Source organism: Triturus cristatus, chromosome 4_2 (genome assembly GCF_964204655.1).
Source record: "Triturus cristatus chromosome 4_2, aTriCri1.1, whole genome shotgun sequence".
NCBI classification, from domain to species: domain Eukaryota; kingdom Metazoa; phylum Chordata; class Amphibia; order Caudata; family Salamandridae; genus Triturus; species Triturus cristatus.
In genome coordinates, this window is record NC_140586.1 from 134,008,323 (window position 1) to 134,030,273 (window position 21,951).

Genomic DNA, 21,951 nt, shown 5'->3' on the forward strand with positions numbered 1-21,951 from the left:
CCTGGTTAAGGCGTTTTGATCAGAAGCGCTTTCAATAGCAACCATAAATTAATACATATAACAGTAATTCATTTTAGGTTGTACGACAGAAAATATGAGCAGGCATGGGAGGTTGGTGGACAGGGGCGAGTCCTCCGCTATGGCGGAGGAGCATCGCCCCACTGCTTAAAGGCAAAAAATGACAAATAAAATGATAATACATCACTTTTATTATCATTTTATTTTGTATTGACTCAGCCGTGTTCATGGACTCCACCGAGTCTGGGGCAAGGTCAGGTCACAGCGTCACCAGCAAGTGGAGGAAGAGCAGTGGACACTGAAAGTGCGCATGTTGGTTTTGCCGGCAGTCCACGGCCGGCCAAACCGACATGCGCATTGGATATCTCTAGGCTATTTCTTGGAGATATCTCCAGGGCTCAGGAGCACAGACTCCCAGTCACTGCAGGAACATGAAACCAGCCCTCTCCACCCTATCGTAGGGCTTCTCTCATCTTGGGAGTAAAAGCATGAGAGAAGCACTAGGATAGCGTGGTGAGCTGGGAGCCCATGCTCATGGGAACTGCAGTGCGGGAGCAGCACGGCGCAGGAGCAGAAGTAACTGTATATTTATTTATTATTTATTTTTCCCTGCACTGCCAATGCACTGCTCCACCACGTAAATTGGTCAGCAGCCACAACTGGTGGTGGATTAGGCACATGACATCTATATTACAAGATACATAGGTAGGACCTGTTGCTCTGTGTGCATCACAAAGTTGTTCTAGATGTTGTTAGTAGGGAGTACCAGAGAACCACATGCGTTGGCTCGTGAGACCGTATGGCGTAAGGTCATTGTGGAATTACCTAGGGAGTGTTAGTGAGTACAGTAGGAGGAGGCAGGTCTTGAGGGGCATTATAAATGCTTACCGAGAGAACGTAGGGCTGGTGTCAGCCAGGAAAGCCTTCCAAGCACAGGAGGATAGAGCAGATGAGTGAGCAGGAGGGAAACAGAGCCTTTGGCATGCTGAGATATCGGTATGTGTGCAAAAATATGCGAAAATCTGCAGAAATAGCTCCATATTTCTGTGGGAAATTTGAAGTGGGACAATGGCCAGGAAACCCTCCCGGGTGATAAGTGCACTCCACAAATACACATACCATAACAGAAGTGGAGGAACATTTGTGGAAATTTGTAGACAAAACAGAGAAAAAAATCATTTTGATCTTCCGCAATGCCGTAAATAAAGGAAAACCTCCTATAAAATTGCTGTATAATAATAATGTAAAATGGGCATCCATTCTCTTGAGACACAGCTCTCTTCAGATACGCTTTGAAGTCAAAGATCTGTCTCTCATTGTAGACAAGGAACAAGAGAGGAATAGTGCTTGGCAGGAAAGATGAGGACACACAGGTAACACTATGGAGGGCACAAGGATGCATAGCACACAACAAAACTGGAACTAAGGAAACAGGGAATGAAGGCAGCACACAAGGAAACTGGAAACCAATGGATCAGGCTGCACCTGCTCTTGGCCACAGCTCCTTCCAGCGAAACATGTGGATGCCGCGACTAACCCAACAACAGCTCTCGGTGAAGTGGCGACACTCTGTACGGTTGCACACAGGTGGCGCGTTTTGGTGATTCACCTCAATAATTACTTTATTGAGAAACAGAATAAATGCAAACCCTTAAACCATGCGTGTCTGTTACATTATTTTGGCGATTAATCTACAATGTGGAAAAAGAACTTCAATCCACAGCTTAATCCAGACTACGAGTGTTTTAGTCTCTGCCAGACTCAACAGAGTGGATTGACAATTTTTATGCTCACCTAGGAGACCTTGCCAGCGCTTGCACAGGTGATGATTCCTCCATGGAAATACAGGTGCAGGGGATTCCCAGATTCCGATCGTCTGCTCTATATCAGTAATCCTGGGAGAACCACAGAAGAATCGCAACGTAATCCTAATGCAGGTTCACTGGCTTGAGCTCACTAAAGGCTGAGACAGCTCAGTAATGGAACTGTGCTTGGTCATGATTGTTATGTCACCCCTGGTATTTTAACCTACACCAATCAACTTCAAAACCATTGATCAAGTAAAGGACTGTGTGGTGACTGGCGGTGTGAGTCACGCACCACCTCAGTATGCCCTGAACAGTGCAAAACCAGCTTGAAATGTGAGGGATCCAGCCACTTTGGAGGAGGAGGCACAGGACAGGAGGCAGGAGATGAAAACTGTTTCCGAGGAGACAATGACCCTCGACGGAGGTGTAGGCCCTTGCACAGAATTCAGTAGAATGATAATCAGTGCCTCCTGAATCCCAGGTAGATGATGGGTTTGATGAGGAATACATCTTCCTTATATCTCTTATGGTCAAAGCAATAATAGCAGGAAGAACTCAAATGATATACAGAATTATCATATGAAGCGTGGCCATCCTTTCCCTCATTGACTGAGAAGCATCTGTCAAGGACATGAGCAATCTGCAACATAAGCCACTACCAAAGCTCACCACCACTGGAATGAGAATATATGCTAATGAGGGTGCTATTCCTCTGCCACTAGCAGGGACATTCAGTACAACCATCAGTCACAAAGAATATTCTGTCATAGTGACAATTTGTGAAACTAAGGAAGGCACTGGTACACTGCTTACCTATGTGACATTGGGAGATCTAGAACTTATTGATTCTAGGAGGTAAACATGTGGCACATGAAGGTAATACTACATGAATATCGACACATGTGGATGACTAAATTCAAAAGCCGTGAAATAACATATTTATACTCGTGTAAAACATGTAACTCTGCATCACAGAAGAATAGCATTTTACCTGCAATCACAGGTTGAGCAAATGGGAGTCTTCAACAATGTATCAGATTCCATTCCCTTGGTGGCTCCAACCCAAGCGGCATGGCACAGTGAGTATGGACGATTTGTACGGAGATGAGCCTTCTCAACAAATCCATCAAGTGAAAATTTGATCTGAGTCTGAGGATTGATGACATCCTGGGAGACCTCAGTGGGGCTAAATATTTATCCGAATTGTACTCAAAATCTGCGCACCACCAGGTGGAACTGGAAGAAGCGAGTCATTAGATCACAACATTTTTGACTCATATTGTACACCATTATTACAAAAGAAAAGGCTTAACCTTCTCATCAGTGAGTAAAGTTTTTTAGACCACCATCTGTAAGTCACTGTCAGGCCTAGACAGAGTCAAGAATATCAGTGACAATATTCTCATTTTTGGAAAATCCAAGGTTCAAAACCATTGTCATCTCCATGCCACCCTGCAATGCATAACTGAGTGGTCCCCACATTCGACTGTGAAAAGCCAAATTCTCAAATGAAGACATCAGCCAGAACCCGAAACAGGTCAGTGACATTCAGAATGTCGCACCACCCTAGAATGTCACAGAACTCTGTAGCTTTTATGGTATGGCCATGTATAGTGGGTCCTTTATTCCTCTGCTGGCCACTATCAGTGAACCGTATTGTCAACTCATCAAAAATACCACACAACTGGAATTGTCAAGCAAGCATGAGGAGACCTTCCAAGGAACAAAAAAGCAATGTTACTTATTACAGTATTGACATACATGAATCCATCGAAATACACTGAACTTGTGGTAGGTCACAATCCATTTGGCCCTAAACCTATGGTATCACAAAAGCATTCTTGTGACAACTGGGTATCAAATGGTTTTGAAACCATGTTGACAAGAAGTAATCTCAAATTGAGCACGAGGCACTGGTGATAGAGTGGACTTATATGGCCCCTCTTCATAGGTTCAGCATTCCTCACCCGCCATACAGTTCTTAGTGATATATAAACCCACAACAAGAATCCGGCTGATTACTTGTGGCGCTGTCCAAATATATCAGATATGTTGGCTTCGGATCAATCTCAGGTTGCCAAGAAATACATAGTATTTTGTGCTCAAGCTGTATGCACAAAGGCAATACGAACACAAGAAATAGCAGAAGGAAATATTGAAGATGTTTTTTTACAAGTGGCGATAGACATAATGAGAAACAAGCCTTGGAAATTATTTCTGAGATGCCAGAAGCACAACGAGGAGGAGAGAGAACTAACTCTGACTACCCTATGGCTGGTTCGCCGTGAACGGTGAGTCACAGCAGATGGCATTGTTCTAAGGGGTGACAAGACATCTGCAAGCAAAGACTGTTCATGTTACCCACAAGGGGCACCAAACTTGTAGCCAAAACTAAAGCTCGACTTAGTGTGAATGTGTGGGTGCTTGGCAGGGATGACATTATGCTTCAGTACTAGCCACCATCCAATCCTCAACTTCACACTCTTCTGTAGACACTAGAGGCAAATGTGAGAGACAATTCACTTGGACATTTCTTATACCTGGAGCATATCTCACTTCAAAAGTATATTCTTGAAGTTTAAACAACCACCGTGCCATATGTAGTAGTGAAAACATCCACCATAGGTTTGTGGTCCATTTGAAGTACAAACCTACACTCCACAAATAGGTCTGGAAATGTCGAATAGTCCATCAACAGGCAAATGCCTTCTTTTCAATAACAGAATAACTCTCCTCAGCACCACAAAACATTCTCAATGCAAATACTATAACCCTATCATTTTCTTGGTCAAATCACACCAAGACCGTATACACTTAGATCAGTGATCAAAACTGTTTTGTAAGAAGGTTCAAGCAACTCTAATACAGGTGCCTTAGCAATATTCTTGTTGACATAATTAAATCATACCAAAGGTACCTTTCTTCTCATAGGTCTTGTCAGAAAAGCAAAATGATTTACACCTAGGGCTGACTTTAGTTGGTCTTTATTTCCCACACTTGTAGCACATTTTACAGCCTCCAAGGGCTTCAATTTAGATGTTCTACCATCAACACCAATCATATGACCCAAATATTCAACTTTAGGTACCGCAAATTTGCATTTTTCCACTCCAAAGGTCAATCCTGCATTACACAGTTGCACCACCACCTGTCTTAATATCTTGTCATGGTCAGCTTTGTCCTTGCCATAAATCAAAATATCATCTGCAAACACCGTAACTCTCTCAGTACCTTCCAAATACATTTGCATTACTCTAGGGGACACCACAGAGGCCGAAGCTAAAGCAGGATCTAAACCAAAAGACATCCCAAAATAGCTAAATGCCCCCTCTGGCAAATGATGTCAAATGCCATCTGTTTGGATGGCAAACAATCTGCTGAAAAGCTTTTGACAAATTGCGATTCTCCTATTAACATGACCAGAGAATCTGGATTTCATTAAAGACACGGAGGCTATCATTATGCATTAATCCTTTAATGCAGTCACAGACAGCCGCACTACATCATAAACTAGAAAGTTCTAGAATGTAGAGAGTAGGGTACAAGTGGCATGAGGCACAAACAGACTGCCTCTTTTAAATGCGGCTCACAGGCAGATAAGTAACATTTCTATTTTGTCCTAATTTATTGCATTAAGATCGCTTTTTTCTTAATGTTTAGCCTTAAGAATGATAAAGCTTGATATCAATGCCTTGTTCTCAACATTCTGCTGCTCTGCTCTCCTTTATTCACTTACATAACTTATGCCTCGTTACAACCCTTAATCTGCGCGCTTCTTCGTACCTTTACACTTGTCGGGTGTCCGTCTCTGGGCCTTTCTCCCCCCCCCCCTCCGTTTCACCCTTTTCATCGACTTCCTATTAAGGTTGTCGACCTTTAAACTACACTCGTGCGCGAATTTGTGGATTTCCTTAACTTGTGCTCCGTTTATAAGCATGTGCACTGCTCCAAAGTGCTCAACATTTGGTTTGTATATGGCATCATCCATGTAAGTACAACTATTTACGCCTTGCAAATGGACACATGTGTACCATGCCTCCTTATTTTCACTCTAAAACAATGGTACTAGGCCATTCTGGTGATTCAATTGGCTCAATGTTCCTGTCTGACTTCAGTGCTTCTCTTATGGATGAAGGCACACTCCTCACTTTGTGAACTTTGTGTACAGCAGGATGTTGCAAAATGATCCTAGGAGAAAATCCTCTTCCCAATCCTTCACGGAAAAATTCAGGAAAGTCAGTCTTCTACTTTTCTTTTTCTTCAGTGGTCATCACTACAACCTGCTCAGAATAGCTGGCATGTAAAGTGATCCCCAACGTTTTCTGTTCCGTTCATCCCATCAACAAATGTCTCTACAACATACACTTCACCACTGCCAAACCTCCCTTTGTAACATCAAAACAACCTAACAAGGGTAACTTGGTTCAACAGTAACCCACACGAGCTATATCAATGGCGCTTACATCTATTTCGACCAGCAAAAGATATGAGTCCCAATCAATTAGTGTATAAGGTGAATGGAAATCTGCCCATGTGTCAATATCCACACCCTCTATGTTTACCGGGCACTGAGGGGGATTATATTTAAAACCTCCACATCTGACCCACTCTACCAACAGCTCATAATTTCCAGATACATCCTTCTCAATCATTTTACAGGATTTACTGACTTGTTAGGTTTTCTCTTCTCTTCATCCAAATTTACCTTACACACGCATGAAAAGTGTCTAGATTTCCTACAACAATAACACCTTGCTCTTATGGCAGGACAGCTGCTTGGACTTGCCAAATCCTTAAAAACCCACATCTGAAACACTGGTTATTATTTTGTCCCTCGGGCAAATCCAGCACTTTACCCTTGTGATCAGTCCTGTTACTTGCAACAACATTTACATCTTGGCTGTTTGATTTTACATCTTGGCTGTTAGAGTCAACACATTTTCTTCTGACACACCTTCTTCCTTCCGATCACAATTCAAAACATTTAAATAAAAAACAAAGTACTTTCTTGGCAATATTAATTGCTCTCCCTAACATTGGTTCACCCACAATCAACAAATTTTATTGAAGTCTAAGATTATTGGTGTGATTAGTTAATTGATCTCTTACTATCCATCTCGCAAATCTTCAAATTTACATGAAGTAGTAACCAGGCAAACAACCAACATCCTCCATACTGCTCCAACTCTCATCTGGCAATTGACTTCAAGAAAATAATCTATGTCTTTACACTACAACATTATTTTTTTTGCAGTAATGTTACTTCAATGCCTTTCACATCCATAAACATCATCTTAACCTTCTAAATACATATCATCCTCATCCTGTCAATCAGAAAGAGGCACGTTTTTCAAACGTTTCCTACCCTCCACCCTAGGTAATGTTTTAAAACTAATTTCCTCGTAGAAATAAAGACATCACCACCAATATCTTCGAGATATGCATCCCTCCAATCCTCCAAGGACATGAAAGGTTGACCAGGGCTTTGCAAACATTTTGTTGGAGATGTTACAGATTCCTTCACGTTATGGTAGGTTATATGGCAAAACAAATCTAATATAAGAAAAGTAGACATTGTTGTTTGAGGTATGGATTATAGATACTGAAAGATAATTTCAAAACAAGAAAGTAACAGACGAAAAGCAATCACCCTTGTTACAGTATGCTGCAATGGAGAAGGCCTCAATTCACTTTGTTGTGGAAATCATGTTGTCCTTTGTTAGTGTCAATGGCAATGGAACAGTTCAGCCACCAGTCCACTTTCTATTAAATAGGCACCTGGCTTCACTTCCTGTACTGGTAACTTTTCTGACTGGAAGTTTCAGCATGAATCAAGTTCTTCATGGACTGCTGAGACACACAACAAGCACAGAGGAACACAGCACACAAGAGTAACCACTGAACAGCACTGAGCTGGTGGAGATTGACATGGGAACCAGTTAAGAGCACGCGATCCCAATGTGCGATTTTTACAACCTGTAGCTGTTGTGGCCAGTTCCCTTGCAGGCCAAAACATATGTGCCTAGTGGCACACACAAAACACAGCAGGCACGTGCTCGTGGACAGTCACAAGCTCGCAGTGTGCTGAAAACTGTCCCAATTCAGAAATTAAATAAAATGCCAAATTTCCTTCTACAAGAAGGGGATAAGGTCTCTAAATGATAATGACATGGAGTCAATGCTTCACAATTCCCAAATGAGCTCTGAAACAGAGATAATAGTGTTTTCTGTCACATGGAAAATGTGGCCATTGCAATCCAAAAACATACAACAGCAAATGGGGTCCTGTGGTGACGGTCCAATCATCATAGTACCCACTGAAAAGGCTGGTATTTTAAAAATATATATGTTTATTCAATAAAATAGGAAAAACAAAAGGACCCTGACAGCATTCTTCAAAAGCCTATTCTCAACTCCCTGGTAACATTCCACAGTGAATTCCCCTGTGGAAATTCTACACCTTAAGTGACAAGCGCCATTATAAAATAAAAGAAAGACTATTAGTAAATATACAGCGATACCTGGTGAAGGCTCCTAGTAAACATACTGCCACACCAGGACAACATAGGAGTACCTAGTGCATTTCCTACCGTTCTTCCTGAGCTGTCATTGCAAGTTATCACGGCCATACTCTCACAAGAAGGGGTACAAGGTGTTCCCCATAAAAGGAAAGGAACCTTGCACCGTTTTGAGTGAGTCATCTCATCCCGCTATAGCCTCCTTAAATTCCATGTTTATTATCGCGTTCTTTTTGGCGCATACTCACCTTTTGGTTTGTCATTTTGTTTACCTTGCCTTAGTATTCTTGTGCCGTTTTGTTTGGCTAGGCTTTTTTAGTTGCCGGTGTCAAATACGCATGCGCAGATGCAAGGGGGAGATCATTCCGATGGGGAGATTAAAACGACGGAACACCTGGTTCTCCTCGGCTTTCCTCTAGCTTTTCCTGGAACGTTTTGGCAACATTTGTAACATTTTATTAGTTTTGTTGAAGCAACGCAAAACAATTAACAGAGATTATGTTGATTCTTCTAAGGCATGACACAGCAGTATTGCATGTGACAAATGAAAAATATTGGCAAGCATAAAAGGTAAACAATTCAGCAGTCCCTGAACCCGTACAGCAACTTCATTTCTGGAAATCATTTTTTGGCACTTGTTATATTGTCACTTTTCTGACTCCCTTCCCTTTAGGTGGGGCTGGCACTCTGTCATCTGGAGAATGTGGCCCTTCTGTTTCTTCCGGCTTCTGCCACACCCATACAAAAGATAATCTCAGTCCAACTGGCAGCAAGCTGGGACATTCTGCCATGTTGTTCTCAGACTGCACAACTATCAGTGAGGTCACTTAGAGTGTTCTGTGCTTTTTATGTTTCACAAGAAGAGCACAAGGATCTGCTGCCCAGAGGGTAAACTTAGAGAATAATCTGTACTTTTCCCATAAACCAAGCTAGCGAGGTGGGGACTATTGGTGGCAGTTGAGATTCGGGTGAAAAGGTATAAAGGGGCACATGTATCAAGCTAATTACCAGTCGCAAATGGGACGATTCGCAGAATCAGCCCCTTTGTGACCGCTAATTAGCCATTAGGGATGCATCAAGCCCAAACCCATTCGCAAAATAGGTAATCGCAAAATTTGCAGTTACCTATTTTGCGAATGCAGTTAGAGAATCGCAATTTGCGATTCTCTAAATGCAATACAGGAAGCAATCTCAGATTGCAACTTTGCATTAAGAAATTGCAAATTACCATCCACTTCAAGTTTATGGTAATTTGCAATTCCTTAGGGCATGTGTGTGCGCCACATGTGCACACATGCACATTTTGGGGGTGATTCAGGGTGGCCTTTTGGCCCCCTAGCACCCCTGAAATTGTATTCGCAATTTGCGATTACCTATATGGTAATGGCAAATTGCTAATGGTTTCCCATTCATTCCTATGGGCCTATAGACCCATGGGAATTAATGGGAAAGCATTCCCTTTAAGCGAATCGTAATTTACAATTCGCTAATAGGAAATGTGCAGGAATCGCTATTTTTTTTTAAAAACCTACATGCATAGGCGATTGCGATTCCTTAATAGCGAATCCTTACTAATCGCTATTAAGGAATCGTAAATGCTTACTTTGATGCATGTACCCCAAAATCCCTTAAATTTCCCACGACGCGGTCCTTCATTTCCTTCTGCTTATGTGCAGTACATTATATTTTCGGTTGATATATGGTGCGCATAGAGACCATGTAATATGGTGAATTAAGCAACCACATCCTGCATGCAGCACTATTGATTTCCTAAGCACAGTAAACCTATTCTTAACATTGACACAGGTGAGCTCCTTGGGAAATTACGTTCAATGTTCTAGATTTTCTTTTTTTCTTTTGCGTAATTATTTTATAAAACATATACATCACCATTATTGAGACTCTGCTCTGGATAGGAGCTGGACTGCAGAGACACAGATGACAATGATTGGTCAGAGACAAACATGACACACTGCAAAAAAGATATATCAGCATGATAAAGTCTCATACAATTCAACTATCTGTATTGTACAAATGGCGCCCAAGATAGGCTTTGCAGAATGGGCAAAGGCATATCTCCAAATTGCACTCGTGCCATACTTCCATACGTACGTTTGCACACATGGTATAGAACTGTCTAATGATCCTTCACTACTGGTCTTGCATTCAGCAGACATTGTCCTCAGTGGTTGGATGGCCTGTGACCCTTCCTTCTGAGATGGCACTGCTGGGCATACTGCTGCAGACTGGTCGTCCAAGATGTTCATGTTCATGTATTTTGATTGGTATTAGATGCTTGGTAGGTCGCTGCATTCCAAGATAATGGCAGCGCACTCGGCAGGTATAAACACGTGCACTGAAGGAGCCGCAGCTGGTAAGCGCGACATTTAAATAGACGATTAAATTAATTGAAAGACTGGGCCAAATGCATTGTGGAAAATCCAAAACATACCATGTAAAAACAAGGTTGAGTCTTGAAGTCGCTAATTGCTTTTGGGCAAAATTAAGAGCCTCCTGTCAATATGCAAAGTTGTTAGCAACCTTCGGTGGGCAAATTAATTGAGTTTCTCCTCGTCGCCAATTTATGCTGTATCCCACTTTGATTAGCCGGCACAATTCAGATAAAATTATTTCAAAAAGTTTTATGTTCAAGAAGTACAATTATCCAAGGCAATTGCACACTAAGAGCAGCAGGAGCCGCTGGCAATGCTGGTGTCCTGTTAAGCCATCCCAGTTAGAGTGCCCAGTGGGCAACAGCAGAAACTAGGGCAACTGAACAGGACTACATCACAGTCAAATGTTAACAGGAGTAATTAAAGCAATACACTTATACACATGCATTCCCATATAAATACATTCCCATTGCAAATTAATATAAACCCCTATACAAGAGTAGCCCAACATATAGCAAGGCACTGAAGATCAAGGGAAACGCCAACCCTGCAGCAATGGCTGCAGGGAATGGATGTTTGTTCACGCTTTAAAGAAGCAACATGCTGCTTCATGGATACCCTAGAACACAGGAGAAAATATGGGGGTCCTGGTGGGAACACTTCAATGATATTACCACCAAGGGTAGTCCCTCCTCCCATAGTTTTTTTCCCCTCCTTCATATAACTTTTAGACACAAAGCGGGGTTAATAATCCATAGCACCTGTTTAGCGAAGAAAGGGTCTACACAACATGGGGTAAATCATGATGATTTATTGTCATTAAAGGAAGACAGCTTAACAACCACAGAGGCTGACTCCCAACAGTATAGCTAACCATCCCACCAAGAACCTTCTCATCAACCGCATTCCGAGAGCCTGCTACCCACCAATATTTTGTTGTGCTATGCTACTAAGAACACTACACAGCTTCCCCTTTAAAAACAAAACAAGAATAATCCTAATACAAAACAATTTACAAATATACTATCAAGAAACATTTATACACATATTATGGTTATCCTAACACTGCACAAAATCCTTCAATTTTATGGGAATGTTCTTTACTCATGCACTTTTCAGCACCTCCACATTTTTCCCTTCATTGATAGCACAGTCATCGAAATGCCTCCCATCATGTGTCACACTAGTACTAGGAATCAGACCATGTTTACTAGAGGTTTCACACTCTATATCTTCAAGTTCAACACTACTTGGTACTCTTAAATCATTACTCACATCACTGAGGCCTACGACTTGCTCACCTGCATCCCCAGACTCACTCCACCTATATTCCCTTCCTGGTACTACTACGTCACCCTCCACATTGTCAGGGTCATCATACACACCAACACCAACATATGAATCACCATCCACCCCATCTGTCAATCCACTTCTTTTCTCCGAAACACCTTTGCACACAGAAGTTAGTCTGAAATTCCATATTTTGCCTCCCTCAACTCTCACCACTTTACTGAAAATTTCAACCACCCTCACTGGATCAGACCATTTTGTCAACCTCCTATTGAACACCCCCCCCCCGTTTCACCTTTACCACATCACCGACCTACCACTTAGGCCCCACAGCTGACACCTTGGAACCACTTCCCCTCATTTGCCTCTGATAACTCTCCACATGCTCCCTGACTTTAGCAAAATCAATTGCTGTATCATACGCATTTCTCACCTTCAACCACCATAGCATCAGTTTAGACCCTGACTTCCTACTCCGTGCCATCTCAAACAGGGACAACCCTGTAACTGAATTGGGTGATGTTCTGTATGTTAACAAGGTAGCCCATAAAGATTTCCTCCACTGTGAACCACTCTTTATGGCCAACTGAATCAACTCTTCAACTACTCTGTCTATTTCCTTGATTACAAATCGTGGTCCATTGTCAAATATAATTCCTCCAGTATTCCTTCATGACAAAAAATGTCATCCAAAAATTCAATGACCTGCGTGGATGTAACTTTTTCCACCATTTTCAACTCCAGACATTTTGGTGAAATAGTCCACTGCCACCATGGCATATACATCCTTACCAGAGAACATCTCAAACAGCCCCAAAATGTCAATCCCTAATCTCCACCAAAGACCTCGAGCATATTCAATGGGACTCGCATCAACAGCTAATGGTTTGGCTGACTTGTAGCTTTTTGCACAATGACTGTACTCCTTCACCCAATTATCAATCATACTATCTACGCCAGGGCACCAGTAAAATTCACGTATCCTCCTCTATGTAGTAGACATTTCCGTATGGCCCTAATGAGGCAAACTGAAAATGAATTCTCTTAATTTCTGTGGCGGGACAATTTTGTCTCCTCTAATGACTATTCCATCAGAAATCATTAATTACCCCCTTACTTTGAAAAATGATGCCACCTCACCACTCAATTTTCTCTCCGCAGGCCAACCTTTGCTCAAATAGGTTTGAACCCCTTTTAAAACGCAGTCAACTTGCATAGCTTCCTTCCATATTTCTTCAGATATGATTTTTGTTGCATTCTCATTTACACACCAATTATTAACATCATCCAGGTTTTTATGTCACGACACATTCCACATCCTCCTTCACTTTAACTCCATCCATGACCGTTAACCGTGACATACAATCTGCGTGTACATTAGCACTCCCAGGGACAAATTCCACCACACACTGATATTCTTCCAGCTTTGTAGCCAACCTCACTAACCGAACTGTTAACATTCTTCCACCACCCGCACATAAAATATTGACCAACGGCTTGTGGTCAGTTCTCAGTACAAATGCTGTCCCCCATAAGAACTGGCAAAAATGTTGTGCTGCCCATGTACAAGCTAACAATTCTTTCTCTGTGGCAAAATATTTGCCCCCAGAATGTCTTTCTGCATAAGTACTGCACCCAACCTGACACTACTAGCGTCCACTGACACTCTGCATTCTCTATCAACCACATATGATTTTAAACAAGCATTTGCAATGCAATATTTCTTGCCTTTACAAAACTCTCGTAAATGTGAGACCTATTGCATTGCAAATGCTTGTTTGTTAAAGTGCACATGCGGCGCTTTCACAAGTCACTGCGCCCCTTTCCTTAGATGAGCTGCAACTAAAGGAAGGGATGCGGCCGCCATTAAAGTGAAAGCACGGTATGGGGAGCTTTTACAAAAAAAAGCATTTGTTGGTCAAGTTGACGCATAAATGTTTTCTATGTAAAAGCACCCCATGCTGCGGTTTCACTTTAATAACGGCCGGGCCCGTTTCCTAAAATGCGACTCGTCTAAGGAAAGCGGTGCGGCCAACATTAAAGTGGAAGTGCAGCATGGGGCAGGTTTTAAAAAAAAGTTCATAAATAGTAAAAAAAAAACATGCAGCCGCGTTTGGCGCCACAAATAAACCAAAGGCACAGCCATGCTATGGGGGGGAAAAAAGTGCTTCAGGAGAGTGTGTCCTGAAACAGCAGGCATGAGAAAACCCTTTAAGCAAATAGACCTGGGAGTCATAATTAAAGCCTACCAAGTAACAACACATGTAACAGGGGTGTTCTCATGGAAGGTTACAAAATGAGACACAGTGATACTAAGGAGGACCTACAAAGCCTATTGACCAATGAAAAGTCACAGTTTCCAAAGGACAGTGACACAAGCTAATTAAAAATATGGGCGGAGAGTGTGCAGAGCTTCAAGTCCATACCTGAATACAGCATGCCTTGCAGAGCAGTGCATGCACTGCCCATGCTCGACTTAAAAAGATGCACCAACAATCTTCTTTTTTAATAGTTGAAATGCCTTCTATTGGCTATCATATTTAGCATTTTTCCTTAGCAATTGCCAAAAAGGATGCACTTTAGTAGAATAGTCCTATACAAATTTCCCATAATATTCTGTTAACCCCAAAAAGGACAGTAGTTGATCCTTCGAGACGGACACAGGAGCATTCAAAATGTTTCCCACATGGTTTAGTTTAGGTCTAATGCCCTCCCTTGAGATTTCATACCCCAAATACACCACTTTGTTGTGCCTGAATTTGGACTTAGGGAATTTCAAAGTAAGGCATTCTTCTCAATACATCCAATCAATGTGTACCATGTTCATCATTTGTTTTCCTAAAAATTAAAATATCATCTTGGAAGGCAATGCACCCCCCATACCTTCCAACACATTTTTCATCAGACACTGGAGCACAGAAGCTGCACATGCCAATCCAAAAGGCATGCGCAAATATTAAAACATGTCCTCAGGTATAACAAACGCTTTAAGATGTTTGGAATTTTCATGTAATTCCACCTGGTGGTAGGCACTTGCTAAATATTACTGTGGAAAACATGGGGGCACCTGCCAATGTAGATATTAGCTCATCTATATGTGGAAGGGGGTGTTTGTCAACCCAAATCTCCATATAAAAACTGTGTAAATCCATGCACAAATGGAGATCCCCAGCTATGGGTTCGATAATTTATTTTCCAACCAAATCACTCAGCATCACCTTAAGTTTGTCTTGGTAGGCCAATGGCACATTCCTAACCTTGTGCCTCACAGGTATTGCCTCTTCCTTAAGTATGATCTTATGTTTAAAATCGGCATGTTTTCCAAAACTTCTCTGAAAAAGACCTGGGAGTGATGTCCTTCCAGTGACATATTCATCTTCATCAGCTGAGATTACATACACCGGCAGACATACATTGGGATCTAATTTTATACCCATCTCTTGTTGATGAAGCCACCCAAGTATTGCCTCACCTTTCATTGCCACATGCACTTTTCCCCTTTTTCTTCTCCCCTCAAATTCTAGATCTGCCCAAAGAAATACATGCAGATCAATTTTGTGACCTGAGTAACCCCCAGGTTGAATGTCAGGTGTACACAGTTTCATCTCACCCCATATGTCATTGAACAAGGTCTTGCCAATAATACTGCACAAAGCGCACAAGTCAATTATCATCACTATTGATTTCCCATCTTGTTAACGTACATCTAGGAAAACCTTTGCATTTCCCATCACCCACACATATAATGAAATTGAAATCAGCAGCAGCCTCAACCTCTTTATCGTAAGTAATGCAATTAACTCTTTGAGAGACTCTGCAAACGTTACCAAAATATCCTTTTTTTTTGCATTTGACACACACTTTATCCCATGCAGGACAACCTTTAAAATTCCCAACATGGTATGAACTCTCACACCTATAACAACTGATACTACTTTTTTCCCCAAAGTATTTAGGACCAAAGTTTTTTAGGTTCAGCATCTTTCTTAACGGGAGTCATCTGGCTTTTCTATGGAACCATCTGACTTTTTACTATGGAAACTTCAGCATTAGTATCTTGAATTCTGAAACTCTGGCCTCTGATCTCTTTTACAAACTTCTCAGACTGTTTAATTCCCTTCATGATATTAATAACTACACATAATGAGGATTCTGTACCAACCCATAGCCTTTCCTAAATCTTTTTAATTTTAGTCTTCGTTATATGGTCCCTCAACACCTGTTCATAGGTTATTGTTTAAAAAAAACAAGATCCTGCCAATGCCCGTAACACAGATATATAATCTTGAATTGACTCCTCTTCCTTTTGTACACATGAATATACAAATTGAACCTTACCATCACTGTATTGACTATCCTTCCAAACCAGATACTCGTTTTTTTATGGCTTGCTCAGGTATGTTCATATCCCCGCACCCTCCTAAGGGGGAAGATTATATAATTCTTTTAAACCTGCTCCACCTAAACAATGCTTTTATAAAGATAGTTTCCTCTTTGCTGAGCAATCTTCATCCTTTAAAACCTCCACTTAAGCAAAAAACATGGGATACCAATATTCCCATTCCATTTTTGGCTCCCCAGCAGCATGCAGAAAATGTGGCGGGGCTGCAATATTGGCCGTATTTAATATTGGATTGAGGAAAAGATTCAACAATACTACAGATGTGCCTGTCACTGAAGATGCAGTCATTAAATAACAATGGATGTGGCTGAACAACTACAGGTGTACCAGTCACCGTAAATGCAGGCGTTTCAATAAAATGCTTTAATGAAACCGTAGCTGTGCAACTTCAGGTGTGCCTGTCACTATAAAATGCAGACATTTCATTAAAATGCTTAAATAACTGTAACAGTGCAACTTCCGGTGTGCCTGTCGCCATGAGTGCAGACACATATGCGCTTAAAACTCTTGACTCGGATGTGCTACATGGGTGCAGACACATATGCTCTTTAAACTCTTGAAACAGGTGTGCCTGTTACTGTAGATGCAGGCCAAAACACTAACACACTGAATTCGGGCCTACAATTTAGCCCGAACAAGATGGCTACCTAATAACATGACGGTGCATGAATACGAAACACGCAGGTTCACTCCCCCTCTCTTACACTTCAAGATCACAGCGCGTGCTGCACCAGCCTGCACAGCACCAGCACACAATTCAGGCAAAATCACCTGACGGGGATACTCACAATCTGCAGCCACCTGGAAATTCACCACAGCAACGATACTCAGTGATGACCATCAGTGGCGTAACGATAATTGAGGGGGCCCCCCTGCAAGGTATGTGGAGGGGCCTCCTCCGGACTCTATCAAGAGCTCTCCGGCCGAAGTGCAGTGCTGAGGGGGCCCACTGGAGCTTGGGGGCCCCTCGCACTGCGGAGGATGCGGGGGCCTGTGTTACGCTCCTGATGACCATCGGCATCAAGGTAGAACCCGAACCCTGCCAAACATCACGCAGGGCAGAGATGAGCACTGCCTTCCTTCCTTTTTTTCACTCACCACTAGTTTCTGTATCAAAGAAAGGGTCTACACAAAGCAGGGTAAATCATGATGATTTATTGTCATTAAAGGAAGACAGCTTAACAACCACCCAGCTGACTCCCAACTATATATGCAACTGTCCCACCAAGAACCTTCCCATAAACCGCACTCCGAGAACCTGCCACCCACCAACATTCTGCTCTGCTATGCTACTAAGAACATTACAACCTGGTTAGATGAGGCCTAGAAAGTCACACACTAAGAGAAGTAGACTGCGGCTGGCCATACGATGAGGGCCCACGAACTATGAGGAGACACTCTACATATTCAATGACTTTGGATCACAAATTGACTTTGCTATGGTATAGTAACCTGTTTCACTCGTGTCTGTTATCATATGAGTTTATCAATCAATGTACATCCTTGGCACATTATCTGTCGGTATTGTTTATGGGAAAAACAGATGTTAAAAATAAGAATGAATTCATTTGCGTGAGTTTAAAGACCGGGTTCGACTGTAAATAATTGTAGCGGAAAACTAGAAAATGATAAAATAATTACCCTGGGGTATCCTACAGAATTATCAGTGTGAATGCTGTGAGTGTAGTGAATTCACCTTGACCTCTCCTGCCTCAGGAGTTGTATGAGGTGGGTTGGATCGAGGTGCACTCCATTTCCAATGAAGGAGGGTAATGTGTGATTTTTCTTTTTGTTTCACTTGCCTATTATGCCTCATTCCCCCCAACACCCCCACACCTCACGCACTTTTCCCTCTCCTCTCAGGTTCGCACGGTTTTTCCTCCCCATCCACTTCAAATCTTTTTCTCTCTGTGCCTTGAACTTTTGTATCATGTTTCCTTTTTTATGGTCTTCAACCACTTTGAACATTTTTCTTCCTTCTTTTAAAATATATCTCCTTCACAGAGCATTCCCTGGCAGCTTCAGCTGCCTGGCTTCACAACTGAACTGCTTTCTCTGCAAGATAACCTTCACTTTGTATTTGTACTGCTCTCTGAGTGATCGTCTTTGTACAGCATTAAGGCATAAGTGCTGTAAACTTGAAAGCGAAATAAACTGTAGTTTCCACATCCATTGTTAAAGACAAAGGACTTGTATTGCCGACTGTGTAGTGTAACTCGGCCACGAAAATAGAATGAAATGGTATTACATCATTCCAACGAGTCTGTGAATTTAGGCACAAAGAGGCAATGGCACTAGGTCTAGCTTTAATGTGCTGCACCCTGTGCTTACTTACACAGGCGTATCAGCATTTAACTTTTAAAGGATTTTGGTCAACCAAGATCCTATTGAAAGAAAACATTACTAAAGTTTATAGGTACCACATAGTTGTATCAGGAATGTAGAATCAACAGTGTAGTGACAACAAGTAGAGTCAAAAACACAAATTAAAGCTACTAAATGAATAAAATATTCATTAAAAAACTATGCAAATACTCAATACCTATTGGTAAAACAATCTCCAGACAGTGTTTTACTTTTAAAAAGAAAAAGTATTTTAATTCATACATAACTGAATATAAAATTACAACTATTGCACACAATGAAAATTAAACATCTCTTGCGCTCATTGAATTAGTTGACGGGTGTAAGAAGGTCTCGCAGTGTAAAACAAGGGAAAGCCCAGTTCTTTGATATTTGCCCAGGAGTTCGCCATGCAAAGATCCTTCCTACTACAGCTGACACAGAGTTCAAAATATAAAACCCCTTGTATTGGTCAGTGAGGTCACAATGTAAAACCCTTCCTATTGCCTTTTTCAGAATGTACACAATGGAAAGTCCATTCCTATGGCCTTTGACAGAGAGGTTACAATATACAATCCTTTCCTATGGTGTTTGGCAAGAAGTTCACAATGTAAAACCCTTCCTATTTATCAGAGAGTTTGCAATGTAAAATCTCTTCCTTTTATATTTGTAAAAGAGTTCACAATGTGATACCCCTCACTATTATATTTAAGAAATCCAGTTCAGGAGGTCCTAGAGCAGTAACAGTGTGAAAAGAGGCTTTCACCCCCGATGTCCTGGGACGCCCATACCCTGGACCCTCTTTTTGGAGAATATGGCCCTGATTACAAGCCAAGGTGTTATTTATTGGCCCTGATACATAACAATACTTCGGGTTAAGTTATTTATCGGGTGCACTAAATAAGGCCTATTACGAGTAGATGGGTTATAACATGCAGATTTTGCTGTTTAACGCACCAAAATTCTCATGATACAGTAAATACTGTATGTTATCCTCTGCTAAATTTCATCAGGTTTGACTTGTCGAAGTTTAATAAAGGATGAGTTATTTAAACTATCCGATGATTATCAGATGCATTAAATACCTTCAAGCTCGTGACTGCGACCCATGCGCAAACAGGAGTTTCTGCATGGGTCGTAAAATTTCGAGGGACTTGTAATCAGGCCTTAAGCGTCCCTTTTAACACAGGCCCTAAGTGGCCCTTTAGCACTGGAGGATGAATAGTCCAACTCTGTCTCAAGGAGGTGATATAGGATAAAAAATCAGAACACATTAATGCACAGAAATAACAGTGAAAAAATCAATGTTCAGAGAGTATTTTTTTATTTTTAAACGAAAAACATGTACACATTTTCAGGTGGAGTTCCCGATAGGAATTGTTCTTATACTGGGGCCTTGAAGAATCACTGGGTACTAAACACCTACTCAAAGGAACATCACAGGGACTACCTAATTCTGTAAATCTAGTCTGGGCCACTCCTCTGTGGGGTTTTAGGCTGACAATGTGAACACCAACAGGCTCTAAAATACAAAAGATGTGTACACTGTTGAGAGTTTTTATCCACCATAGAGAGATGGGGGAGGAGTCTGTCACTTCAACATGTCTGCTGTTAACCCTGCAGCCTGTACCAGATGTGTGATTCATGTACCTGCTGGAGTAGGCAGGGGATCGATGCTATCAACTGAGTCACGTTGAAGAATTATGGAAAGATCCAAAGAAATGTTGATATTAGTGATTTGTCTTAATTTATGAAAGAACCTCTTTCTAGTAGTGTTGGATGTGAATGCATGCTCACCATATATGCAGGAATGACCTTTTGTATTCTGCATCCCCTCTGGCACATCCTGGGTTCCTAAAACATCGCCTTTAACCTAATTGGGTTAACATTCCATATAGCCACAACCTTATAGGTGTTTCCTTTGTATTAGGCGCAGATGGGTGGGTTTGCAGCTTTTGCTGAAATGTCATTTCAATTTCTCTTCCAGAATTTCTATCCCTAAGTCTTTCTCTCATCCTACCAGGCAGGAATGTTTCTTAGGGAGGTTCATACTGATAATCCGAGTGTAAAACAATGAAATCCCTTTTTAGGTCTCGCCTTGCTATCACGTAAGCGATCGCAAGGCGAGACTGTTGTCAGCGGGTTTGAAAAGTGCTCCCAAAAAGCGGATTGCATGGCTAGCACGCGCACAAACACGCGCATCGTGCCGCCATGCAATCCGTTTGGCAGCACACTTCAAAGGGTCCGCTCCCCCGCCTGGAATGCGCTCCCCCACCCAGCGCGCGCGCCACGCTCCGCCGGGCTTCTTTTGTTTATTTTACTTTTGAGTCAACCGCCGGTTTATTTGCGCTGCCTCTCGGGCTGCTTCGGAAGCGTTTCTGTTTTATTAATATTTTAAAAGCGATCCGGGTCTGTTCCGCTGAGAAACCAGCAATATGGTGTTTATAAACCTAGATGTTTCTTTATTCTTTTATTTTTTTATTTCTCCGTGGACATTTACAAGTTAAGTTTCGTGAAGCCTTTACAAGGGCATATGAAGGACATCTGGATTTTGCGGGCACTCTGCAGAAATGTGCATTTTAATTAATAAATTATCGCTGTAAGAGACGCCCATCTGTAAATACTGTGTCCAGCGTTGGAGACACACAGTAAACTTTAGCCTACACAACACCACCGTGCTTTTAAAATAAAATAGAAAAGAAGGGCCAGTGGAAGCTGTCAGCGACGTGTCATTTAAAGCAGCTTTGACATTTAGCCCCCAATAAGATGTTCGCCCTCATTCTAAGCACCGACAGTTGTAGCACCAGCAGATACGACAACAGAAACAGGGGCATTCATTCTCTGCCGCGCCAAAGATCACACGGTTTGATAAAGGGGAGAAAATACGAGGACTGAAGGACTATACAATGTAAGCCTTGTGTCTCAACCTCGCCAGTCGACGAGGAACCACTCCTTCATGGAGGACATTGTGTGGACAGCAACTTGCCGAACCCCGGTTACCGAAAGACATGAAGGCGTAAAACCTAACACCCTCTGTTCTCTAAAAAGTACACCCGAAAATAGAAACCGTCAGAGCTCGAAAATAATTACTTTTGCTAATTGTTCTTGTGCTACCAATACCCCCCTCCCCCTCACATACACAATCGGAATAAGGGGCATAATTAGGTCAGAGACATCAT

General features: G+C 41.9%; 1 protein-coding gene across 1 annotated transcript in view; it reads right to left on the reverse strand.

Moving 5' to 3' along the window:
• MARCHF9 (membrane associated ring-CH-type finger 9) overlaps positions 1-21,951 on the reverse strand; it is a 437,962-nt gene that overhangs the window by 271,063 nt on the left and 144,948 nt on the right. The window lies entirely within an intron of this gene.